Source organism: Dermacentor variabilis, chromosome 1 (assembly GCF_050947875.1).
Source record: "Dermacentor variabilis isolate Ectoservices chromosome 1, ASM5094787v1, whole genome shotgun sequence".
NCBI lineage: Eukaryota > Metazoa > Arthropoda > Arachnida > Ixodida > Ixodidae > Dermacentor > Dermacentor variabilis.
The window spans coordinates 198,622,352-198,649,842 of NC_134568.1; the positions used below are offsets into that span (position 1 = coordinate 198,622,352).

At 46.7% G+C, this 27,491-nt stretch overlaps 1 protein-coding gene across 3 annotated transcripts in view; it reads right to left on the reverse strand.

Moving 5' to 3' along the window:
* Positions 1-25,000, reverse strand: part of LOC142590621 ((Lyso)-N-acylphosphatidylethanolamine lipase-like) — a 172,653-nt gene extending 147,653 nt beyond the window's left edge. For 2 of the 3 annotated variants that reach the window (XM_075702991.1, XM_075702985.1), the window contains exon 1: positions 24,674-24,999. The gene's annotated coding sequence lies outside the window, so the exon portion shown is untranslated. Of the gene's footprint in view, positions 1-24,673 lie in introns of all 3 variants that reach the window. The other variant, XM_075702978.1, reaches the window with a different exon arrangement.
* Positions 25,001-27,491: the final 2,491 nt, after the last annotated feature.

A 27,491-nucleotide genomic window follows, 5' to 3' on the forward strand; every position in this document is an offset into this window, starting at 1 on the left:
CAAGGTTACGCCCGGGGTGCTTCGACGCACATGCCACCAGCCGTCCCGCACACGCGATATTATCGCTCATGGATATATAAGAACACAGCGCTGAAAGGGACGCTGCACTTTTGTGGACGCACGCTTGTCACGCTGTCGTGGTTGTGACTGTTCCGCGTACTTTTCATTTCTGATATAGGGGGACAGTCTTCAGTACGATACAACTATTACGTGACAATAGAGGCGCAGCAAATGCATTCGACATGAGTGCAGCGTTTCCTGAATAGAGGGCGCACACGTATTGCGTGCAGAGAGTACATCATGAAAGCTGTCGCCCCCAATTTCGCTCTATGTCTATTGTCCCTGCCCCACGAAGTGCAAACAAAGAGCGACAGAGTGAAAGAGAAATAAACCTATAGGAATAGGCACACGCCAAAGAAAGTTGCTCGACCAAGAGATCCAAGGAAAGGTTGCTGTCCTCTCGATGTTCGGAGGCTTCAGCTGTTTTTCACTTGAGTGTTCCAATGATGTTGTTGCATGCAGCAAATCAGCAGTATAGCTTAGGACGTCGGTTCGCCACACTATATCCAAGCCTGCTCAATGCTTGTCCACGGCTACTGGCGGTGTCGTCGAGCTGCAGCAAGCACTCCCGGTGTGCTTCCTAACAAAATCTTTGTGCCGTTTGATGCTAGTTCTTGTGTGTTCTCTTTCTAAAGGGCGCTAAAACCCATAGAAGCGCTATTTCCACACAGCCTATAACTTTCTTCCACCGCCTGATCGTAGGTATAAACCCCACTACGTATTTTCGTCGAATTGCTGTGGGCGCATTAAAACGTGTCCAAATTTGCCAAATAGACATTTCGCCCCAAGACAAATAGAAAGGTTCATTAACAAAGTTTACTTAATTGATCTTCTGAAACTTACGCTGTTAGAAGCAAAGTACGCCCGCCTCGTGTAGGAACTCCTCTGCAGAAACGCCAGGTTCGTTACGCTCATGGTCTTTTGATACCTTTTTATAAATATCTGTATATTCCTAAAAATAACGTTCTGTATAAGAGAGGCAATGCAGTGACGGCAAGCCGGCTACGCGAGTTGGTTGCATTAATGAATTCAGCTCCAAAAGCACGATCACATAGAGGGCAGGAGCTAAACACAGGACGCGGGCCAACTAGCCAAACAGCAAGTACTGCTCGAGTTGGATAACACGCCGTCGACAGGGCTCGCCCTACAAGCGTCGTTTAGCCAGAATTCCCTTGATGCCGCTTCAGCATGGAACGCACGTTCGATTTGCGATGGTAATTTGGACCAGATTTTCTGACTTTTGACATAAATGGAATATCACAATGTGTTATGAAATAACCCTTACGCGTAGCTACGTTCTGAATTCTGCAAGTTCTTATTACCTTTTCTTTTACTACAAAAACCGGACAGTTGCCCTTGCGAAATCCAGCTGGATGTTCGCCGTATTCTTAATGAAAGCAGTGCAGCCACGAACTGAGAACTCTGTACGATTAAAATGCGCTCTGCGGGCTTCCTTATGGCTATACATCCAATGTTCCTGTCAGCCTACTCATCGTGGACCGACGTGTTTCTAAACCCCATTGCGCCAGTACAGAATACAACCAACCAGGTTCAGTCCTGGTTAACCCCATGCCTTTCATTTATCCTATTTCCACTGTTCCTTTCTCGAGGAGATGGGTTGAGCAAAAATAATAGCCAAGCATGGACACCAAGAACCGCGGTAAAAGACGAAGCTACGCAAATGGAGCTTAGATCTACAGCTGCACTTTGCTCGTCTTATAACATGTCTGAGAAAAATGAAACAAAAATTCTTCGGTTTGACGTGCCAGAACCACGATATGATTATGAGGCACGTCGCAGAGGGCGACTCCAGATCTATTTTGGAAACCTGGGGTTCTTTAACGTGCACCTAAGTGCACAGTCGTTTTTGCCTTTCGTCCTCATCGAAATGCGACGGGCACGGCCGGGATCGAACCCGCGACCTCGATTTAAGCAGCGCAACACCATAGAGAGTTCAGTAAAGGCGTGTGGATTATTTGCGCGCTCTCTTTATGTCTGAAGCCCGACCAAGAAAGTGACCGATTGCAGAAAGCTACTGGTATGTGAAAATAGGACCATTTTTATTCCATCGTGCCCCTTTCACTAACCGCACCGCAACGCGGCGATGAAGGGTGCGAGAGACTAGAATTAGAAATGCAACTTATGCTAGATTCACTGCACTATAGTGTCGCTGCCTTGTGTTCTACGTAGACTTATACTTCTTGCGGCCTCTGATACTGTAATGACAGCGCAAGAATCTCTAACCAAGAGCAAAAGAAATTAAAAGGGAACAAGAAACCAGTCATTTAATGCGTTGTTTAAGTAAGCCCCTATTTCCTACAGTCATACAGAATCAATATTATCATACATTTATCCACGGATTTCAGCGAAAACAAGCATATCCTTTCCAACTCTGTTGTCAGCGTAAGTGGCCGCACTAAAAACACTTGCGACAACACGCAAGTACGCACGTGGTCCGTCCATCATGACTTGCGCGCAAGGCAGACGATCGCAACTCGAGGAAATCTTGAGAGCGTGCGCGCAAGAGCCCAGAGTTCTGTGTACAACTGTGCAAGGAGGAAGTAATAAGCACGTATACAAATATCAGCAGCGGCATCCGCTCTTTATTCCTCGTAGAGAGACGCCGCAGCCCGTGGAATTCGTCGCCGGAAGAGTATACGCGTGTACGCATAGTTGCGGCAGAGTTGGCATTTCCGCAACGTCACAAGAACAGCTGTAACGAGACGCTCGTTACAGCTTTTACGTTAAACGAAAGAGGGAAAACAGCCATCAAGGCTAAAGAAATGGGAACCGTGGCGAGTTGCCGAGCAATGTTCGAAATTATCACTCGTAAGAGTACGTAATACACAGTGTTCGAAGAAGAATAAAGAAAGAAAGAAAGAAAGAAAGAAAGAAAGAAAGAAAGAAAGAAAGAAAGAAAGAAAGAAAGAAAGAAAGAAAGAATGTATCTAACGCACTGTTGAAACCTAAACTACGCGAAGGTTGTTTGAGTTGGCAAGTTAGCAGCAGTAGCGCTGGATGATATGACCAAGGCCTCGTTGTCCGTATAGCTGTTACCTGTGTGCCACGAGAACGAAGGCGATGTATACTTGTCGAGGGAACAATGCTGATGAAGGGTGCATGCAGAGAGGAGTACGACACACATCTAAATTCATTTAAGGCTTCTGTACTGCAGAATGGTTCCTTGCTGGGCTAGTTGGTTCCTTGAAACTTACGTAACAGCGCTCAGTTTCTATCACCGTCCCTTCCTCATTTTATTTCTTTCGCGCTGTTACATAACTAGCCTCTATACTGTTCGTGTCACAGTGGCCCATGCCTATTTTACTAGATTGGCTATAAGAAACCGCTGGGTATAGCCCAAATATAGGAAAAAATTTAAATTAAATCCTGGGGTTTTACGTGTCAAACCACGATCTGATTATGAGGCACGCCGTATATAGTGGGGGACTCCGGATTAATTTGGACCACCTGGGGTTCTTTAACATGCGACTAAATCTGAGAACACGGATGTTTTGCATTTCGCCCCCATCGAGTTGCGGCCGCCGTGGCCGGGATCTGATCCAGCGACCCCGTGCTTAGCAGCGCAACACGAAAGCCACGAAGCAACCACGGTGGTTTATAAGAAAAATCAAAGAAGCCGTCTAATTTCACGCGCGTTTCCATGAAGCGGACATTATACGCAGGGTGTTTCACGTAACCTGAACCAAGGATTTAAAAATAGTGGTAAGCTGCAGCTGAATGAAACCAACGGCATATAGTTCGCCGTCATGTGGCGCTCCTTAGAGCATATTTTTATGTTCCACTTATTTAGTTCATTAACTAAGATGAATTATGCAAAATTTTTAATATTCACTTTAGGGCCAAGTGCGTTCCGTTGCCTTATAGAGGGGTTTTAGAAACGACCAATCCAATTTTTTGTGGCACGTACGTGCTGCGTGGCGATTTTTGTTGTTGTTGTTGTTGTTGTTGTTGTTGGCGTTGAAAGAAAGCCCGCGAAATGTGACATAAAACCACGTGACTGCGCTCGTGCGCTATGGCATTCGCTCTCAACCGCGCGTCGAGCCTATCGCTTATAAGGCGCTTCCTTTCCGTGTGCCACCGCCAAAGATGCTGACGCACTGTGAATCCGATGCCTATAACTTCGCCACGGTCCGCATGCACGGTTCTTTCGCACGAAGCGCGGTTGAGAGCGCTGCAATACCGTAGCGCATGAGCGCAGTCACGTGATTTTATTTAATATTGTGCGCGTTTTTCTTTTAATGCCGAAAAAGAAATCACCACGCAGCATTTACGTTGCCACAACAATATTGGGTCGGTCGTTTCTGAATCCGCTCTACTGCGGAAGGAAACGCACTGGGCCCTAAAGTTAACATTAAAATTTTTGCAAAATTTATCTTAGTTCATTAACTAATTAAGAGGAATATAAAAATACTCTAAGGAGCGCCACACGACGGCATATACCATATGCCGTTGGTTTCATTCAGGTGCTGCTAACCCCGTCTTTTTTTTAAATCCTTGGTTCAAGTTACGTGAAACACCCCGTATATGTACAGGTCTTATGTCGTGATTTATTGTTTTATTACGCAGAACACAGGTAGACTCACTGGCACTATTTCCTAGGTATACTTTGTGGCGCAAAATACATTTCTTGAAAAGGGACAGAAGAAAGGAAGACATTGGCGCTTCACTGTCTTCCTTTCTTCTGTCCCTTTTCAAGAAATGTATTTTGCGTCACAAAGTATACCTAGGAAATCTAAGCACCAACTTGCCCAAGAAGAAGTCCTTTTGAAATATCACTGGCACTACTTCGTTCTTCGACGCGTCCACGGCTGTATATGAGTTTTCTATTCAGCGAGAAACGTTACATCTGTACTTACGTATACATAGTGCATACACCAAATCCCATGGGCGGTAGGCAATGAAAGCTTCGCTTTAAAGAAAGAAATGCCATCCTGGCAGCCTTATATCTCCGACGTCTCGATGGTCAATTACAAGCATAGCAAGCAACTGCATCGTTCACACGATTATAAAAACATTTAACGACCGCAGGGGTGGTGCAATGGCAGAGCATTCGCCGCGTGTGTGGGAGGTATACTGGGTTCGAATACCGGTGCCACCGGAAACCCACCGCTTTTTTTTTTTTCCGCAACCTGGCGCTCGGTTCTTTATACGCGTTCTCACCTCTCGAAAGGGGACCCTATAGAGATTTGCCAGGGCCTTTGGCCGCCACTAGTCCCAACCACAGCTTTGGTGAAATAGTCGAGCATCGGCCGCTGCTGTGGGAGGCGGTCGAGTGCTAGCGCCGGGCACCTGCCGGTAAAATAGGCGCAAACGCCAAGTGCACTCTCGGTCTGGTGCTCGGCAACTCCACGTGAAACCACCAGACATTTTTTTTCTTTTTTTTTTTTTGTCAGACGGCCACTGCAGAAACTCTACATTGGACTTTGTCGGGACAGCGACGATAGCTGGGATTAAGAAATCATTTGACTCGTGGCGCTCGACGAAGCGAAGGCACGAACGACCACTAGAAGGTGGGAACACCAAAAAAGAACCTGTTATCCACGTGACGGTAGTTTCGAGGGCCACCGCTTCAGCTTGGAACTGTTCGACACTATTGAGCTACAACTAGAAGAAGCCCCTCTCAGACGCAGACCACGCAGAAGGAAAGCCGGGCTCCAGTCCTGCTGGGTCGCGTCTGTGCCCGTTTTATTAACTAGTATCAGGATTGGGGGCTCAATCCCATCGCTCGTGATCCGTTGTCAAGATTGGAGTCCGGCATGAATTAGAAGGTAGCTGGCCCATGCCGTCGTCCAACTTATCCACGCTGAGGACGTTGATGAAGGGAAGGACTGCTTCTCATCGAGAACAAGGAATAAGGGTTTATTTACAGTATTTACATGCAGTTCATCAGTCTAGCATGACTTCGAGAGAAAGTACGTCAGTCTAATACGACTGCTTGAGAGAGTGTCTCAGTCTAACATGACTGCTTAAGAAAGTGTCGAGCATCCGCACAACAGCGGTTTATAAACACTCGGTCCCCCCTTGATTCCAAGGGGACAGAAACGTTCGTCCAGTCATTGTAAACACGCCGCCTCTCTCCGGGACGGCTTATGCACACACACGCACACACACACACACAGGTTCACGGTCCGGTCCGGAACCGACGTCACACGGACTTCGTAGAACTCGGAGCTGACCCTCGCAGCGCGACCGGGTAGCCATTGTACTGCGTCTTGGTCGGCGCGTGGGAAGGGGTCCCCGACGACGTTCCCACGCCAACTTCCCCGCTCGCGGCCGACCCGGTTGGCGGTGTCGTGTTGCGGCACAAAGCCTGCTTCGTCGAACTCATTCAGTCACAACGGCGACGAGGCTAGAGCGTAACGGTGGCGTTCCTTGAAAGTTGACGCCGCCGTCGTCGCAACTGGCTGGCAATACTTGCACCTAAGCTGGGCCGTTCTTAACACTAGTTAGGTCTTCTGGCAGCGTGTTTCGAATGAACGCCCTCCCGCATCCGAATTGGACACCTTAATCTCTAGACCACGGCTACGACACCGCGATACTGGCCTGAAATGTTGAGGGCATAGTTCAAGCCACGAACGGTCGCCTTTGCATGCATTTACGTGAAACTCTTCAATTATTTATTTTAGTCCTGAAGAGAACGAAAAGCCTGCAACTTTTTCACCTTATTTCGTCTCTCAGTTAGCCATGTATGCGGTATCCTACAGTGATCCGAATGTGAGTAAGCGAAAGTGCTAGCTCCCGACCATCTTTTGTCACGTGCAGTAGTCGATTACACATAACGCCTCGCCACACCGCTATTACAGCAACTCACAAGAGTTGGTGGGATCTGTTTCCCACTCCACAAAAGTTTATCGATGATACATATAAATTTATTTGTGCTTTTAAACCCACATTTTAAACTTCGCTCAACGTTTACGCTGTGTGGCTGCGCTCGGCGTTTAAATTTTCGACTGCTGGCCTCTTTCGTTCATAGTGAAGCAAATTACTTGAGTGACTTGAGAACAACTAATAGCAATGAAACGTTTGAAAATGACGCTATGGCACCGTTACAATTGCGTTACTGCGCATAAATCTGCACGCTACCATTGTTGTGTGTGAGCAACGTAGCGCTCAGTGAGTTGCAAAGCTCCAAATGTTAGTCATGAGACCTTGTACATTTCTGATTACCATTGAGCTGTGCATTAGTAAAATGCAAAACTGAATGGTGTTGCTTTACGATATCGTGTGCAAACAAATGCAACTTAACAGGAGAATCACCGTGTTGTTGGAGAGCTGTGCGAATCTACCCTTAAAAAAGACGTTACAGAAGTTATGTCGTTTTCCTGTACAGGTTTTTCTGAGACTTTCTGTTGAGATCCAATTGAATATCACGTACGAATTTTGCTTCTACTCTACTGTGGACGTGCGACTAGTCACCTGGCACGCGTCAGGTGCCCGTTTTTTTTTTTTTAACATAGAAACTCGCAGTACTTAATTTTTTGCCCTTAGACACGTATGCGGATGTATGATAAGAGAAGCGCTAATCATAGAATCGAGTTTGTTATCACTTACGACTTGGTGTGTATCTCCGAGTGGATCACCGAGTTTGTCCGTAGACTCTAGACATTATAGGTCACTTATCGAGTGTTTGAAGGACGTGATCAAATCGAGTAAAATAACTTTACTGATTGTCAAAACAAAAACTGGCTAGTCAGAACGACCTTTGCTGACGTATACGTGCGTTCAGTGTAACATAAGCATTACTTAGTCTATTTATGACTGAACACCGCAGGACTGACTGTAAATGTGCGAGAAAACAAGTGAATGGGGCTTTATTCTCGTTGTTGTCGCAGGTCAGCTCGAGCGCAAGGCCGTTTACCGCGATTTATACTCGTCGATCGAAGGTCAGCAAACGCCGTCTCTGGCACGATGCCATCGGTACCCAGCGCTTTCTACTGCCACGGAGATGCGATAACGATATGGCACCAGTTTGACCACAAGAGGTCAGGAACCAGCGCAATACCGAAGTGACCTTCCTCTGGAGCGGCGCACACGTGGAACGTGCCCGCCAGGCGGAGTTAGCCTAGCATACATAGCCGGCAATTGTTGAGCCTGAGCATTCTATGAGTTGAGATCAGGAGTGTGTCACCAGGTGTCGAAGAGCCCCACGTCACACATGAAGGCAATCAGCAGTCGTTGACTCTCTTCCTGATTGCCGCTGGCCCTCCGCGGAAAACGAGTTCTTCAAAGGTCCTGCGCGAAAGATCATTCTTTTGCAGGCTGTCGACCATCGCTTTTATTTCTGCGTTGAACTGCAGGTATAGCCAAATGAAATGTTCGATGTCGTAGATATCACCACAGAAGGCACATAGCGGGGAAGCGCATCGTCCAGTCTTGAATAACCAAGCCAGGGGGGGGAGGGGAGGTTAGGCGGAGTCGTTTCTGATGCGGCACAACAGCGTTGCTTCTTCGCGTGTAAGTCCATGGGTTACACAGGCTTGCTGTGGAGCCTTGTGGATCGCCTTAAAGTGACTGCGGATTGCATCCTTAAAGTTTTGGAAGATGTTTGGCGCTCTCACTTTTGGAACGCATGTCAGCGCTAGGCGCGCAAGAGCGTCAGCTTTCCCATTGCCTTCAATGCCTACGTGGGAGGGGATGCATTGAAATTTTACGATAAATGCCTTGCTCATTAGAACTTTAATCAGTGCCAGAGAATGCTTTGCAAACTTCTCTCGAGGTAGGCCACGATGTAATCGTTGTAATGCTGACTTGAGTCCGGCACTACGACGTCACGTGCTGAACAGGCGCGTAGTTTTCGCAAAGCCGTGGTAATTGCGGCATTTTCTGCTGTTGCAGACGAAACTACGCGATCCAGGTAGCCAGACCATGACAAATGACGTTCCCATTGAACCAATACCACCAATTTCTGTAAGACTAATGCGAGACATCAAGTACAGCCCTGATGGCATATGTAGCCTCATTAATTCACTAAAACTAATCACCCCAACTGGGCGTGATGGTAGAAAAACCAAAATACTTGTTAACACCAGTAACATTTCTAGCTAGGTACTACACCTAATATTTCCGCAATCCTTAAAGACGGAGAATTTGCCCGGCGACTGGAAAAAGGCCCGTGTCGTACCAATCTTTAAGACTGGCGACCGCCCCCGCGCTGTAAGTTATCGCCCCGTTTCTCTGACAAGCATTCCTTCCAAACTACCAACTTCTTTTACCCTAAGTAGCACGGCTTCAGAAAACTATTTTCATGCGAGACCCGACTCGCTGAGTTCACCCATCACATTCTGCAATTTATGGACCTTCATTTGCAGATTGAAGCCATTTCCTTGGATTACTCGAAAGCATTCGACCGCGTTTCCTACTTCAAAAACTCGCATCTGTCGGAATCTCAAATAGCTTGCTTTCCTGGCTTGAACACTTTTTAAAAGGGCGTACACGGTTTACCTCTGCAAATAACCATAATTCGTCCCTTATCAGCGTAACATCGTGTGTGCCACAAAGCGCTGGCTTATCGCTCCTACTTTTCCTCATCTACATCAACGACTTACCTGCTAACATTAAGAATAAATTACGTCTTTTCGGGGGCGACTGTGTCCTATATTCCCCTATCAAAGGCTCGAATGACATCACCGCACTACAACATGATCTCGATTTCATAGCAGTGTGGTGCGAGAAATGGTTCATGGCGCTTAACCTTACTAAGTGCAAAGCTCTGTCATTCACCCGCAACCACAGCTTAACCAGTCCCACCTACACAATAAGTTCAGCTCCTATCAATCATGGCCCGTCTTACAAACACCTTGGCGTTCACATGACATCGACAATATACGGTCAACTCATATTGACACCACCTGTTCTAATGCTTCACGTACCCTTGGATATTTAAAACATAACCTGAAAACCGCACCACCATAAATGAAAAAGCTCGCATATCTACCATTCGTACGTCCGCATTTAGAATATGCGTCATCTATCTGGCATCCTTCCCCATCATATCTTACCTATGGCATAGAAGCAGTACAAAATCGCGCTGCTCGGTTTATAACTTCCAATGACTCTCGTTAAACCAGCATAACCGCACTAAAACGTACACTTGAACTACCATCACTTGCTTCCCGCCGGATCACCTCTCGTCTCTGCTTCCTTCAAACCTTTGATTACCATATAGACTCCAGGCATTCCCTGTTAAATCCACCCTCACGTACATCCTCCCGTCTTAAGCCACAGCCGTGCCATAGCACACATTATCACCCGATCGTCTGCCATGAACACTTCATTCTTCCCTGACGCAATAACCCAATGGAACAGTCTCCTAGAAGATACCGTCTCATGCACTGACTGTAAATCGTTCCGCGAAATATTATATAACCACATTGCTTAATTACCGATCCTACCCACCCTCACTCCAACACGATGTTCCCAGTTTTTCCCAATTGCTCCTGGCTTGTTTTTGTTTATTGTTGTTTCTTCACTGCTCTGCACATTTGTTCTAACTTTGTCGCAAGGATCAAAGCCCTCCCTTATGTAATGCCTCCGGGACTTAAAGCGAAAACAAATGAAATGAAAAGATCAAGGGAAAGTATACAGGACGCCGCTGTTTGTGTACACACCAACCCGCCTGAGTATACTTGTAGGTGGCTTTGAGACGCTGTGCTCAAGTGGTCTATATAGCACAAGAAACCTTGCTTATGTAGTTGAAATTGTGCGTTTCGCCGTTCGGTGGGGTACACTGAAGCTGCAGGTAACGTCCGAAAATGACCATGGCGGGTCGTGGCGACTCCGTTTTGGCCATTCCAATCCTAAAAATCGGAAGATGTTCAGCGCCGTGTGGAAATTGTGAGTTATTGCTCTTAGCCGCCGGAGAAGCACCGTGCCTGCGGGGGACTCGCCCAGCCTTATTAGCTGCGTCATCAAGGCCTGAAATTACGAAAGGCGGAGTGGAAGAGACTCCGCTTCATTATTAACCTTCGTTTTTTGGAACTCCCATCGCCAAGCGAAGCCCCTTTCTGTTCACTGCCTTCAAGCGCTCGAATTGGCTCGGTGATGGTGATATCAGCGGCAGCTGATAAAGAATGCGGCTTGTTATCGGTGCAGCGTTCAGTTTAAGCATAGTCGTAGGACTGTTTCCCCAACGTACACCTACCATGCGACAAAGTGCATTGACTCTTTGCACTGATGCAGCCACAACACTTTCAACTGCGCGCCGCCATATAATACCTTGCTGTCGATGGGGATGCACAGGAATCGAAAACTAGTTGCACGACGAATTGGATGGCCTCTAATATTCAGCGTCAGGCGTATTGACTTCCGCCTCGCTCCCAGGAAATGCATGAAGGCCGATTTTTCGACAGATAAAGATAGGCCAAGTGTCAATAAGTGGTGTTCAATTATGAAGATTGTGCCCTGGGTTATTCGGGCCAAACTTTTGTGTTGGTACCCCGAGATCCAAATGCAGATGTCATCTGCGTAGATGGACATTTTAACTGCCGTCCAACCTACTTTCAGTGCATCTGGAAGTCTGGTCATGGCAATGTTAAAAAGCAAGTGAGATAGGACCCTTCCTTCTGGGTCGCCGAGGGAAATGCGTCGCTTTTCGCTAATTATATTTCCGAGCTTAACCTGGACACATCGACCTCTGAGAAATTCATGAACGAATCGAAGAGCATTTCCCTAGACGCCCATGGCTTGGAGTCCGTTGATGATGCCTGTATGAAGTACACAGTCGTAGGATTTGGCAGCATCCTTAAGGATGAAGAGTGCCGGAAGGCCGTAGACGAGATGGTGCTCGATTTGGCTTAGTAAGTCCAAGACACTATCCTGGGCACTCAACCGTGGACGAAATCTGGTCATACACGATGACAGTATATTTACTTGCTCAAGATACCAAGTTAACCTCGTACACATTAGTCTTTCCATCAACTTTGATACACACGATGTTAGCGATGCTGGCCGTTATGAGGTAAGGTTCGTAAGATCCTTTCCAGACTTCAGCACTGGCACCACCCATGCTGTCTTCAACGCTTCTGGAATCTCTCCTGTGTTCCAGACGTGATTAAAGATGTCCAGAAGGGCTCGTCTTCACTCTTATGGCAGATTTGTCAGCATCTTATTGCTGATCAAATCGGGACCACAGCACAGCGTCTTCTTAGTTTGCTAAGTACCAAATCCAAAATCATCAAAGGTGAATGGTGTATCCATCGTATGCAATGATTGAGATGACAGGGTTCGCCACTCCTGCCAGATGCGTATACATCTGCAAAATCCTCTGCAAGTGTTTGTAAATATTTTCCTTGCTTTAAAGCAAGTGCTTCAAATGGTCTGTGCGGGCGAATTTTTTCGGATAAGCTATTGATTACTCTCCATACCCTTGTCATCGGAATAAACGCTAATAAGCTCTAACCGGAAGCAGCCCACTGAACTCATCTTGACCTTCTTCTGTGACATCATACGACAACGTTTATTCCGTTATAATCAGTTTTCGCCGAGGGATTTCTCCTTTTTTTTTCTCATTAGTTTATGCTCAGCTCTCCTACGCTCTGCGCAGAGGTTTGTTAGTTTCAAATCAGAAGTAGGGAAACGATATGGCAATTTCAACATATCTGCGAACAGCTCACCAGGGGATTCATCCAACGCTTCTCTGTATGTGATCCAGCGTGTCACAGTACAGAATTGTCGACGAGCAGTCTGAAATCCGGTGATGTTGGTGAAGGTCAGGAAATGGGCGCTGTCCATCCTGACATGGGGCTGTTGTCGATGATACCAAAAAATCTAGGTCTATAGAATGGAAGACGAGGCCTATCAAACTCCATGGTTCTGCTGGCCGGAAGAAAGTCGGTTTGCCATCTTTGGCCCACATAAGTCAGCATGCATCCGCGGCTGCGACACGTTCATTGCCTCGAAAATCTACAATCTCGTCTCCCCAAAGCGAATGATGTACGTTAAAATGACCACACATTCTGGGAGAGGGGCAACAAATACCAAAGCCCTTTAGAAACGCCTCCATGGAGACATTCCTTCGTGGACTTTTATATACACAGACACCAAACTGAGTTTTTGGTTTCCAAGGCACACTTGCACAGTGGCGAATTCCAAGGAGGTAGAACAAAGGTCTTGCACTGGTAAGGCGACATGAGGTATTTCTCGCCTGATGTATATCATTGTACTTCCATTTGCAAATGACGGTATACTCGGATTGCCATGTCTGGTGTACCCTGGGATCGTCCTTCCGTTTGGAAGACCGGCCTCCGAAAGGGCTAGAATTGGTATAGGGATGTCTCGAAGGAAAAGGCTGAGTTCGCACAGACGCTGTTGAATACCAGCGCAGTTCCACTGCATTATTAAGGGCACTTTTGAACGACGGAATGGACCAGATGGGCAAGAACTTTCCATTATGCTGCTAAGCGTATCTGGAAGTAGGGCAGAGTATTGCCGACTCAAGTGCCAGCACTGCTTCCAGCATATCCTTCGTTGAAGTCGCAGGCATCTCCGCGAATTGTGGGCGTAGTTCCGTGAACAAAGCGCGTGTCACATGCTTTGTTCACTTTGCAACAAGCACATGCCCCTGAGTTTTCAGCTGTTCCCCTTGTGATGGCTGTGATGGCGCATGTGTGAGACGCCCGCGCGCTCGGAGCCCTCACTGCGGAGCGAAGCTTCGTGCGATTGGCAAAGCATGGCATAGCAGGAAGCTTTGAACGGCGCGAGGCGGAATGCAGCAAATGCAGCACTGTGGCTGTGTTTCTTCACTGAGAGACTGCACGACTCAACGTTTTCCGTTACACCGCTGAAATTCGTAATAATGCCTCGTTCTTACAACTGTCTTATCGATGGAATCTCAATGAAAACTATAGGAACACGCTGTAAATTATTTACAGCGAACAATGTTTCTGCTAAGGCGGACAGGACGATGTTAAAGCATTCACTCTTGGTATGTTTCACAGACCTTCATTTGGAGATCATCCGCGAGGTCGTGAGAGGGCTCGGACATGACGGAGTCTGATCTGAAAGTGTAATTGGACATCAGTAGAGGGAGCACGAGTGACCCTCAACGCAATCTGCAGCCCTTCGTGCAGGCCGTGATAGCGCAGCACGGTGACCTCGGGGCACGCTGCTGTATCACTGCTATAACATTGCCATCGGCACGAGAACGTATAGCGGTGGCCTCGCCCTTGTTTCTTTCGATGCTTCGCACCCTAGCTTCGAGAAAGAAAGAATCTAACCGGCATGACAAAGGCGAAGGTGAATAGAAAATAGCATTGACACGCAATGGTGGATCAATGGTGGCTCAATAGACCAAAATTAAAATGTACATAGACGGCCTGTAGGGTCCAGCTAACACTGAGGATATGGGCGTCATAATAACCTTTACTTCAGATTTTTTTTTCACGCAAAGGTAATAAGGCTATCTTGCGGCAAACGCAAAGTATGAAGTTAAATTATTCTTAAATAAAACGTGGGCAAGAAAATTTTTACTGTTGCGTACCGTTCGTTCAGCTGAAACCTTCAAATGTGTGTAATTTTGAGGAACATAACTCTTTCAAATATACTGTTGAGCGTTTTTCGAGTAGTATTGCATTTCACTCCAGTCACTGCTAGTCGAGTTAGTTCGCCCTGGAAGGAGCGGGGACCTACGTCACCGAGGTTTATGAACAAGGGATCTTTTCCCTTGTTACACTCAACACTTGATGCTAATGATGAAAAATATTATGAGTGGGCGGATATTCAAAGCTGCGAATACGAATCAAATACTACACACACGCTAACTATTCGTATTCGAAAAGGGACTGTTCAGTATTTTCGACTTTTAGAAACTAACCATATATTTTAGAACAGAACTCTTCTTACTGATCTCCAAAGTATCGAGAGACGGCAACAAATGAAGCAATGCCGAAACAAAATGGCAATATTTGTTTACGGTTTCTTGCCGGAATTACAACCTGCGATTTTTACTTGTAGTTTGTCATGTGTGTGTGTTATTCTTTTTTTTTTTTGCGGTAAGGTCATGTACCAGTTTTAGATTTTACTCTACAGCCTGTGATGTTTTCCTTGCAACTGGCAATTACACATGTGTCTACATTGGAAAAGTTCTTCAGTAGCTTCTTTTTTTCTTCCAAAACTACCGGTCTTTTTTTTTCGCAACCATTAATTTGGCGTTTTAGATAGCTATTCCTAGAGTACCCATCACTTCTTTCAAAAGTTGTTTCAACCACGGCTCTAAATTTGTTGCGCGGCTAATCGTCGCAGTCTCTTTGCTGACAATCAATGCACGTGTGCTTAAAATTGTCCCCTTGTCCTTGATAGTTAGCTGTCTTTTTTACATTATAGTCACTACAGACGCAGTACCCAATTATACCGAAATAAATATTCGTGCTCTAACTATATGCGTCCTGGATATGGCTATTCGATATTCGATATGTACTTTCAACGTTTCGGCGCACGCGCATGAAATGCCAGCTCCATCCGCACCTCCGTTCAGCATAGGCGCCCCCCCGTTGCAGGCTCTGGAGCGAGCCCCAGTTAGCCCCGGAGCCCGAGGAAGGAGACGCCGAAGAAAGGGTGTGCGCCACGGCCAGAATTAGCCTGACATCTGGAGCGGCGGCGAAGCCCCCTACGCCGTGGCCCCACGACGGGAATCAAACGAAGGCTTTTAGTGGAGAGAGAGCCGGCCCGCAGTGATGGCGAGCAACCTTGGCCTGCATAAACGCGCCGCCAACCTTGGCGTAGCGCACGGCGTTTCCGTAGTGCGTAACGCCGCCGCCGGCTGACCTCTCCGCGGCTAATGGAGACCGTTCTAGCGCGGACGCAAAATAAAGACACGCGAACAGACTCCACCGAACGCTTGACGATGCCGACCGCAGGAACGAGTCAGCCTCACTGCCAGTTATCGGTTACGTAATGGTGTAGCTACTTGAGAAGGGCAAGCGTAACCACTGTCGCAGTCGCTTTGAGTGCATACGTATTCACGCGCAAATAGTTGCGCTGCGACACTGTAAATACAATAGCTGACAGTAGACAGCCAATTCCCACTCACCGCTTAATTAAAATGCTCGCTCATATCCTAGTTAAACAGACCAGCCCCCTTAAAAAGTACTGTACTACATGTCAGCTTTTGGAACATGTTATGTACTCCAATTTTCTATAGTTCCTTAAATACAGCTCGTTTTTCAATCTAGTCCAACACGGTTTTCGCAGACGCTACTCGGGCGAAACTTTACTGTTGATTGCATATCCCTGGACATTGCCAAAACAGTCTATAAAGTACGGCATAGCTGCCTTCTTCGTAAACTAAACACCTTCAATGTCATTAACCCTTACTTCGTAAAATGTATTGAGGGTTTTTCTTTCTTTTTTTTTTAATTGCCGTTCTTCATCTGTTACTAATGACGCTTCTGCATCGCCTTCTCACCATGTAATACCTGGTGTCCCCTTTTATTTCCGCTGCAAATTGACAGTCTTACGGATGGAATTAATTCTTCTACAGTAGTGTTTTCAGACGACTGCATTGTTTCGCGTAAAATGACTAATCCTCGTGTTAAAGTTTTACTCCAGTTCGACCTTTACATTATTTTCGGCTGTTGTAGTAAATGCCGAAGACTCTAAATTAAGTACTCGACGTGGTACTAACTGCACAGGAATCTTAATTTTGCGAACCGCTCGGGAACATTTGTTTTTGCGCATTTACCGTGTGCGTACGTCTGCGTTTGCGAACTCGAGAAGTGTTGTCACTATACTCTTTTCTCCATTCTTTCTTTGAAATTTTTACATAATTTGGAGCACATCTATGAATTCAGATTAGAGGAGTAGTAAGTGCCGTATACAGGCACCAACATTTCCTTGAGCACAGTTATTATTATTATTATTAGTAGTAGTAGTAGTAGTAGTAGTAGCCTCTCACTGCTGCACAAACTTTATCATCATCCGCAGCTTCACCGTATCTTCGAACCAGCGACAGCCTTCTTTCCACGCACAGACTATATCTTCAAGATAAAACGCATCAGTTGTCGCTCAGCTAACTACGCTAACTCCTTCGTTCCCCGAACACTTGTTGCATGGAATAACCTACCATCACACATTGCTACTCAAACCGATTTCGCAACCTTTCAGGAACTTTTACGCAATAGTTACATGTAAATATCCATCATGTACAGTTTCTTCATACGTTGTTCAGTGTATATATTGTTTTGATCATTGTCTTACCATTCTGCGTGCACATTGTACAAGTGGATTCATGTCTCATTAATTTGTTAACGTGACAACTGAAGCAGTTTAGAGCAACACCCCGTTTTACTTCTTTTACATTGTACCTATTTAATTCCCTTAATTAATTTTCTCAGACAGTTTTGTATTTTCTATCTGAGTTTCACTTGCCTAATGTATTTCGTATATTGTGTTTCGTATATTGTTTACTTGTGTATTTTGCTGAAGATCGTACTTTTGTATAACGTTTGTGTACTTCAGTTGTTTTTTCCGTAACGCGCAAAGCTCACATTTTTTTCATGTATCGGTACCCCCTATGTAATACCCCTTCGGGTGCCTTTAGGGGTATTATGAAATAAATAAAAAAAGTAGTAGTAGTAGTAGTAGCAGTAGTAGTAGTAGTATATTAACAATTGCATCTGATTAGCAGCAGCCACTTGGCCGTCCGACCCGCACCTGTAGAAACATCGCAGCGCTGCGGAGCGCAGAAATTCTTGGTAACACATGCACCGAATGTCATCTTGCCCGTCTGCAAGTACATAATGCAGTGTCAGTTACACGACGTGCGACATTCCAGTGCGTCATTCTCCGTTTCTCCCCGCGTAACGAACAAAAGGCCAAATGGCATTCGATACGAAATGCTCGAATATAATATGAAGCTTGGATGAAGAAACATCAGTCGGCCCTCTCGTCAACAGCCTGAGTGAGCGCATAACAGCGCAGAACGTTCCTGCAGCAAGAGCAGCCAGTGAATCATGACAGCGAGCAAAGATCTTCGTCTGGCTTACACTCGCCACAGCCCTCGCTGTCCTCCCCATCGTTCTCTCCCACTCTTTTTTGCGTTATGTCGTCCTTCAAGACTTGCATCCCCTCGTTTTTCCTTGTATTTTATTTTTTTACTTTCTTGTTTTTTGCGTTTATAAACGGGGCGCCTGCGCAGCAACCAGATATGCACGTTCGAGACGAATCCCACGCGTTAACCGCGCATTCAAGCCAGGCGCTACTCGACAGTGTCAGTAGACCAAAATGCGGGCGCTATATTTTTCATTCACTATACGTTCGTGCGCGCAAGAGACGCGAGAGAAGGTCGGTTCGGTCGTCGAGAACAATGAGCGTCCTGCACGAGAGCAACTGGCATCGGCAGATGACCGGCGCGCCTGCGTCCGCTGCTCGTCGCGCACTCGGCGGAGCCGGGACAGGTGCGCCGCTGCCACTTTCGGCTGACGGGAGGAAGCAGTCAACAAGCACGGCGCACAGGATGTGGACCGAGGCAGAATGTCGTGTACCCTAAGCACTTCGTACTGAGCTCAAGTGGTTCGTAAGAACAGGCACCGCAAACCATCGGGTGATCGAACATTATTAGTGCAGGCAGCCGGCTAATGACAAAACGCTTTGCCGAAAGAGAACCTTTGTCAATTGGGCCCCAGATATTAACGCGATAGCACTAAGGGCCCCGTGTCGCAGAAAATGCACTGTCGCCGTTCGGCGAAGTTGTCCGTGAGCGAAAATGTCCGTATATATATCTAGGTGTGTGCGCATGTTACGCCTTGCTTATATGGCATGCGGTATATACGGGTTATATTGCTACACCCTTCTGCCACTAAAGTTGCTCATGCCTTGTCTTACATGCTTGACAAAGCTATTCCTCAGATTTGTGAGATATGCCAGCCTATGCACAAACAAATGTCATGAAACAAAACGCCGACAGCGCATGCCTTCTATGTTAAATCTTCCGACTTAAATATTAAAAGTGCGAAACAATAACGGGAGCCGGAAAACTATGTAATTTTTTTGGCGCGGCTGAGCACGACCTCCGGTATCGACCCACGCAAGAGGCCGCGTTTCTACCAGAAAACTCGCCCTCGTGCATAGCGCTCGCCGCCACCGTTTACCGGTAAACGTTGGTCACATACGCTGCAGTTGCCGGGAAGCGCGAGAAGCAGTCAGGGATCCATGAATGCTATCGCGTTCCACTCTTAAAGGCGAAGCTTAAGCGCCCTCCAAGTTTTTATTCGGAACTTCGCCAGCATACGCGCATAAGCACACATCTGTTGTCGAAACACGAGATAGTGCGGAACTCAACTACAACTGATTGCATATTCCTGGACATTGCCAAACATTCGACAATGTTCAGCATAACTGGATTCTTCTGAAATTCCTAAACATCCTAAATATCAGTGACCCTTACATCGTGACCGCTCCGCCATCCGTGATCATATACTGACGATTCTGTATCGCCTTAGATTCTGTATCGTACAGCTGTATTTTTTTATCCTACCTTGTAAGTTTTAAATAAACTTAAACATTCTGAATAAGTCGCTTATGCTTCAGAATGTCGCAAGCCAAACACTATTAGTGCGAGTGAGAGGTTTTATACTACTTTAACGCAGTGAGGGTGTTCTATACCAGTTGTTTCTATTTGCGCGGAACTGCCGTTTTTGCTGACATGCTACGTAGCTAGGCGGACATTGTTGTCCGCCTAGCTACGCTGTTGACAAATTGTTGTCGAAATTTGCTTGCGGTTACTGTCCACTTTGCCACATACATAACCCATCTGGAAAATGGCAGGGGCCCAGATACGACAGCTTTTTTTTTATTATTATTATTATTAAAGAGTTCGGGATAAAGCGAGACACCTGGTATATTGTTTTTCGTATATATACTACTTCAAGCAGCAGCATCAAAAGCCAGCGTACGCTCCCGCACTCCTGGTGTGAATCAAACTCGCCCAGCTTTCTAACACACGTTCGGGGAAGCTGCACAACCTTCGCTCACATTTTCCTCGTTGACGACCGTAACCAGTCGCCATTGCCATTTAGTCACAGCCAGGTTAGTATATGTATGACAGAGAAGTTCGACTCGCAGTGTTCGCTCTCCCTGTGTTTGCCACAAAGTCATTCCCAAGCACTGCACTGCCACAGCATTACAACGTTACTTGGCGTGAACAACCGTCTCGATACACCCGTTCGTGAATAAAAAACTTGGGGGGGGGGGGGGGGAAGACGCGCAAGAGGACCAACGCGAGCAGTTCGGCCCGGCGTAATTCTCTCACGAAGTCAATCGTGTCACAACACAATATTTCTGCAGCTTCAAGAACTCCGAGATTTATAAGTTTCCTCACACGGCAGGATTTAAGAAGCGAGTAACGACAAGCACGGGATTTTTAGGAGTCTACACATACAGTGCTTCAGCTGCTCCACACTAACATGACTCGTTCTTTTTTTTTTTTTCGCGCTATTTCACCAATGAAGCCTGAATGATCTCCTTCTACGGCTTAACATGTAAATGTAACTGTTCAAGCTGCCAAAAAGTAAACGTATAAAGGCCTTCATTTCTTCTGTACGCTCCGCCTATGGACCTTTAAAAAAACGGCCCCAAGTGCGTGAGCGACATCGGCTCTCGTCGTAGTTCCGCAAGCTAAAATGTGTCATATAATCGCGCCAAGCGAACAAGTCAAGTCTAACGCCGGGAAACAGAAATACTGAAAAACTTCCGTTCTGATCGCTGCGTCGCACTGAGTTGCGCCAACACGTTCACCAAAGGAGCTGACAGAAATTAGGTGAAGTTACATAGGTTATAGAACTAACGAAGGTTATGGCTCATTGTGTCTTCTTCCTCCATAAACGCGATATCATCATCGCCTGCTCTATATAATTTTTTGTGCCTTTGTTCCCTTGTATGCACGCCTGCTTGTTTTCCTTCACACAAACATGCCGCCTAGCATAAAGTATTCCGCCGTTATGCAGGCCCCTCGTGCTTTGGTTTTCTTTTCTTTCTTATCGTTTCATCCTTGTGATATATACCCCATCAAGCGTCTAGTTTACATTTCTGCAAGGAGAGAACGCTGGAGGAATAACTACGTGAAATATAGCCAGTTCATGTGCAGGCGCTCAAAAACACCTGAATAACTGTTATTTCAAGTAATATACTGCTACGAATGCGTTTCTGCCTCCCAGTTACAACAATCGAGCATCTAGCGAACGTGTTATCGATGGCTTATACTTGAAGTGGTGCGCATAGGATTTGAGAAATTCCGCCTTTTCTTGCGGGCGTCTTCATGCTACACGTGCACTTAATTATTGTGTGACCTGTCAGTATGTTTTTTCTGCCTTAGTGCTGCCTTGGCATAAACACAGCTTCCTCATCTTAATTCATGGTGGCGGCACAATGCAAGGGAACGCTACACGAAGGAAGCGGCTTTGCTGGATAATACAAGACTTCCTGTTTCCTTGCCTGCTTTTCGCTGGTCTTTACTTGTTTCTCAATTTTCTTTTTGTGATCTTGGCAATATCCTCCGCACATGTTGTTGCACGTGCATTAATGTAAGTCGAAAGTCAGTGTCTTGTCCTGTCTTTATTTTTTCCCCGTGTAGTGTTCCCTTACGCTATGCAGTCATGAATTCGTACCGACTAGTTCAACTCTTATTACTTCTACAGTTTCTTATTTTCTTTTTTTTTTCCGGAACGCGTGGTTATTGATGTGTCTTTCATTATGAAAAGAGCCAATATGTCCATTTCTTCATGAAAAGGACAAAAAATGTTATGGAGAAGTCGATAACAAATGTTCCGAATATTCCGCACGTTCGCAATGAAAAAAAGAAGTATTTTGTCGCAACAACAACGCAAAAAATGATGCTGCTCAATTAAGCCAGCATAGATCACGAAGAAATAAGCAATTATACGACTTATCCTAAAGCAACACGCGCACATGACACGTTTTCAAAACACGCACTATTTTCGTTTTAATGCGTAAGCATTTCTACGCCTACCCAACAGGGAAACCCGACCGTCCGTCCGTCATGTAAGGCATCATCATCATCATGTCTTACATGACGATACCGCTTTTAAGATAGGGCCCCAGCGTCTCGCTTCAACGCGAACTACACTCTTGGACAAGGGTACTATCGAGAGCAATATGAGCGGGAACACAGGCGCGCGTCAGATAGCTTCGGACCCTGCTAAGGGCGATACGTGGCGGCCGCCGTCGGAAACAAAGTGGAAAGGAGGACGCTGCTTTAACAACTGTTGGCACTCCCACCATGCGTCTCTTTATACAAAGTGCGGAACTTTGCATCGCCTGCGCGGATTGATAAAGCTGTTTGATATTCAGGTTACTGATAACTTTTCCGAAGCGTGGCCAGTAGCAGCAATGTTTTGAAGCATAAATACTCGAGCGCTGCCTCCCTGGGAAATCTGTCCGTCTGTCTGAAACGCGTGACACGATGAGCTCCATGAGATATACACCCGGTCGTAAGGGGGTATATCTGAAAATACCTTATGCTAAACGCAGGAACGGGCGCCTAAGTGCCGCGCTCTTAAAAAAAAAAAAGAAAGCATGACTGAAAAAGTGACTCGCTGTAAGTTACTGCGCACGTAACCGTGTTATCGGCTATCGGCCTCCAGTGAAACGCCATAAGCTGCCGTTTTCAACAAACGCAGGCGCGGTGGGAGTGCCAACAGTTAGCAGAAAAGCGTCCCTCTTTCCTTTCCCCTCTGTTTTCGACAGCGCCATCCGGCTATTGCTGTAACTCAGATTCGAGGTTATTTGCTACGCGTTCGCGTGTTCCCGCTCACACTGCTCATGATAGTGCACCCGTTGAGGTGTATATCTGTCACACCCCCAACACACTCTACACTCTTAAAAAATGTTACACCCTTTGGGGTTTATCTTGTCCCACAACAATAATCGACATCTGTCTTGGCCGCGTTTCCTTTCTTTAACGCGGGGAGCCCGCTACTTCCCAGTCACGATTGGCATGCGCGTTATCAGTGTGACGCAGTATTCTCAACAGGAAAGCAGCGAGCGCCGAGTTTTCAGGAAAGGAAACGCAAGCAAGGCAGATGAAGATTATCGTTGTGGGACAAATATACACCCCAAAGGCTGCAACCGTTTTAAGAGTAAGAAAAGTTTACAGTACAGTACAGAAAAGTTAACAGAAGTACCGGACTCGCAGCGTTAAAGAAAGGAAATGCGGACAGGACAGATGACGTTTATTGTTGATCGGCAAAATACGACCCAAAGGGTATAATTTTGTTTTACACTCTAAGAACAGTTTACACCCTTTGGAGTGCCCCTTCTGCCACACAACGATAATCGTCGTCTGCCTTGATGCGTTTCCTTTCTTTAACGCTGCGAGCCCGGTACTTTCCAGTAACGAACGGCATGCGCGTTATGAGCATGCATGATAGAATTTCCTGTCGGCAATGCTATCATGCTGATAACGCGCGTGCCGTGCGTTACTGGAAAGTACCGGGCTCGCAGCGTTAAAGATAGGAAACGCATCAAGGCAGACGACGATTATCGTTGTGTGGCAGAAGGGGCACTCCAAAGGGTGTAAACTGTTCTTAGAGTGTAGAGTGTAAGCGGCGAGAACACGGCGCACAGCCGCTGCCGGAGCACGGTTTATCATTATTGATAATGGTTCGACGCTGATGGATAAGGCGCTAAAGAGCAATAACGGCTTATAATGGTTGGAACGTCACCAGCGCACCTGGCGTCGCCACCTGCAGTAGTTTGCTTGTGTCAGCACTTCACCTTGCGCCGCCGTCCGCAGCAGTTCGTGTCACAGCAGCGCTGTCGTTTATGGTCAGATCAAGTCTCATAACATTCATAATTACACCTGGCCGCGTTGAGATGAGCAAGTGGCGCAATGCTTACGCATACTTAGACAACTCCCAAGAGAGTTCCCGCGCGAATTTTTTGGCTCTGGAGTAAAAAAAAAAATGATAGCACGAGCGTTTCCTGCTAAGGAGCTCGCAATCATTTGGCCGCTCCGGCCAGACTGCAGACAGATAACTGCGACACATGTGCGATTAAGTCTTCTGCGTTGGGCAACAAAACCTTCAACGCGACTACCCACGTGCTGCGCAGTTGCAAGCATGTCGCGACAGTAACTTAATGTCATCGTCAGAGCGACTGTTAGAAAAGCTCAGAGCGTGGCGCATGAACGATGGGTTAACGCGGCACGCTACTGCTTTGAAAGAACTTTGAAATTTCCAAGAGTACACCCCAAAATTAACATAATACAGGCAGAATAGATTGGCGGCATTAAACGCACAGTGGGCGCGCAGACTCGCCCTAAAAACGATGTCGTGTTGGAACAAAAACTGCGTGAAATTTCACACGCTGCCTGCAAGTTGCTCGAACTCTCATGTGGAGTTGCAGAGCGAAAAATGAAGTCAACACGAGGAAAGCGCTTCATCGTCGAACGTCGTTTGAAACACGACAGGAACGCCGCTGCAGAGAAAATCGCGGTATCAAAAGTGCAAGCTCGACCAGTTGGAAACTGATAATCGGTGAAGTGACAGACCCGACAAAGCACAAGCACGCAGCTGAAAAAGCACGGAACGCTTCGACGATCGAAGCAGCACGGCAGCAAAACAATCGGACAAAGAGTACTCACCGAGAGGCACAGGCGGACGGTGCAGCTGTAGAGCACCGGGTGCAGCAGACGACGCGCGCGCTCACGATCGAAGCAGACAGCGGTTCACGACAGACTCCATAAAACGACAGCAACGCCTCGTTTCGCCGCGCTGCTGCGCGCCTGTGCGCACAGTGAAAATAAGCAGCGGCAGGCGAGACGCGAAGGTCGACGTGTTATCTTTCTTGGTTGCCTCGTTCTATAAACGAGCAACGTCGAAGACCCCGTATTACCGGCGTGAAACGCGGTTGCGTCACACCCGCTGATTACGAGCGATGGCGACTCGAGCCAGGGTCTGCGCGCGCTATCGGTTCTCCCCTCCTCGCCTGCCATACACTCCTCCCTTGGGGCTCTCCGCACCAACGCCGTTTCTCTTCCTCTTTCCGTTCCACGGGGATGTTTACGCCCCCGCTGAGCCTTCCAGTGAAGCCGGACGCCGTTGTCGGGAAACGAAACTTCTTATTTCTGCATCGCAATACGGCTTTGTGTACTACGAAAGGAGCACGTGGTGCTCTTGTCAAATAATTCAATTGTTCACGCCAACTTGTTTAGCAAAAACGTTAGCGCCGCTTTGGTCCTTGCTCGCACTGCCTGTGGATTATCGAGAGCGCGAAAGAGAGAAAGAAAGAAAAACTAACAAAAACAAACGCTGTGCCTTTGTCAAACTACTCTTTTTACCTTTTTTTTTTCTTTACGAGATATGTAATGAAAGAGAGAGAGATAAGGATGCCTCGTTTTCATAGCAAATACACCGGCTATTAAGGCAGCCTTTGTCTGACTTGTGCACACGATGGAAGCGGTACAAAAATGTCGTGGACACGTGTAACGCAGTGACAGTTGCAAGGGCTGATATGCCACTTATCTGATGTACACGTAAAACAGGAAAAAGCAGCACTTGCGGAGCGTGTGCATGGAGAATACCTGTAGCACTTTTGAAACATTTAATCAGGGAAGGGCTGAGTCCTCTAAACGTCCGCGCAAACATCCGTATGTATTAGTTGAAACTCACTGTACCACAAGAATCCAAAATCAAGAAATGGGCTGACAGATGGAAGAGCGCACTGTGGTATAAAGGTTGTTTATAACCTTTATACCACATTGTACCACAAGGTTAATTTATATTGTAATTTAGGAAATATACGCCCCTTCTGTGGCGTGCTCTGTGGCATTAACTGTGGGGCGCCAATTTTATTATTTAGTTCCGAAGAACACATTCCTTACGTCCTATGCCACTATCAGATTTTATAAAGATCAAGGTGAGATTAACCTGCGATTGTTCACGTAGAGGAAACTGATATCTGAAGAATGCTTTGTCCTCCAATGCTTTCTCACTAATATCCCGACGTGTCTTACAGAGCCGCTGCTTTGCAAACCTAGCTTAGCTACGACTTAAACTCAGGAGATCTCTGCTCTCTTGAAGACTACAATGAAAGTATGGTGTCGTAAGTTTCTGAGATCAATCGTATGCCCTGCGTAACCAAGAGATTGCACCGAGAGGAAGCCTCACTTCTATATCGAATAAGGACAGGATCTGCTAATACACCGGCCTGGTTATTTAAGACGGGGCGAATCAATTCTCCGAACTGTACGGCATGCAACGAGACAGGAGACATTGAGCACTTTTTGTGGTCCTGCCAGAAATTCCAAGATGAAAGGGACGCTCTCCTGAAGAATCTGCAAAAAAAAAAAGGACTTTCCGCATGCGTGCCTACAACACCTTATAGTTATAGCCCGCAAAGAAACTTCACGTCTCCTTATCGAATTCTTAAGAGAGACTGGTTTGATGAACATATGGTGAAACCCTTAATTCAGTGGTATTGTGCGAGACGCTCGGGCGGAGCAACTGCCGGCCTTAATCGCCAGGCTAAACCCGCCTGTTGCTACAATTCACCACCACCACCACCAGATCAATCGTAATGAGTATTCGTCACCTTAGCCGCAGATTTATTTATTTCTGCTAAAAGAAAACTCGGCCTGCACCAAAATGCAATTTCATGAGAGCTGTTTGCCGTTGAACAAAGAAAAAGAGAAGCTGGCATTGAATAAAGGTGTCAGCATCACCTTCATGCGCAAATAAACTGGAAAAAAAACATGACCAACCAGTTACCGCTGCCGAACCAGTTTGATGATCACGGCGCAACAGCCAGTCTGACAGGAACTAAAAGCACCGCAACACTCTAGAGGATAAACGTTTTCACGAGGCATACTTACAGTTGTCAATACGCATATCACATATGTGTCGGAATGCGGAAGCTGCGCTACACATGCCGCTGTTAATGAAGCGGCGCGAGACCCCCATCGTTTCACGTAACGAAGTTTCCTATCGGGAAAACTCGTCAGTTTAGTTTGACGGGTCGCTGGTTTTATTTATGAGATTCGTACTATAGGAGGACCCTGCAAGCCGCTGGGAATTTCTCCACCTCCGCTCAGTTTGCAGCCGCCTAAGTCCGGACGTTCGCAATACAGAATAAAAGGACACGTGAGTTTTCATGTATTGCGCAGTTGCTTCAGTTGCCGCCAAACTCCAGCTGCGCATGTGTAGTTATCGGTGCCCAGCGTCCCCTCGTCACCCACGAAGCGGTGCGGCGGGACCACCGCGCTTGTTTGCCTTGTCAACAATGACCGGCACGAGGACGCGCGAAGGAGAGCGTTCTCACCACAGCAACAAATGAGGCCTCTTGTTAATCAGCACGTTATATCGTACTCCAAGACCTTGTCGCTGCACAGTTACATAATGCACGCGCGAGGCAATCCTTGTCGTTAGCGATCTCATTTCGTGACCTTCTTATGTTTTGCTTTT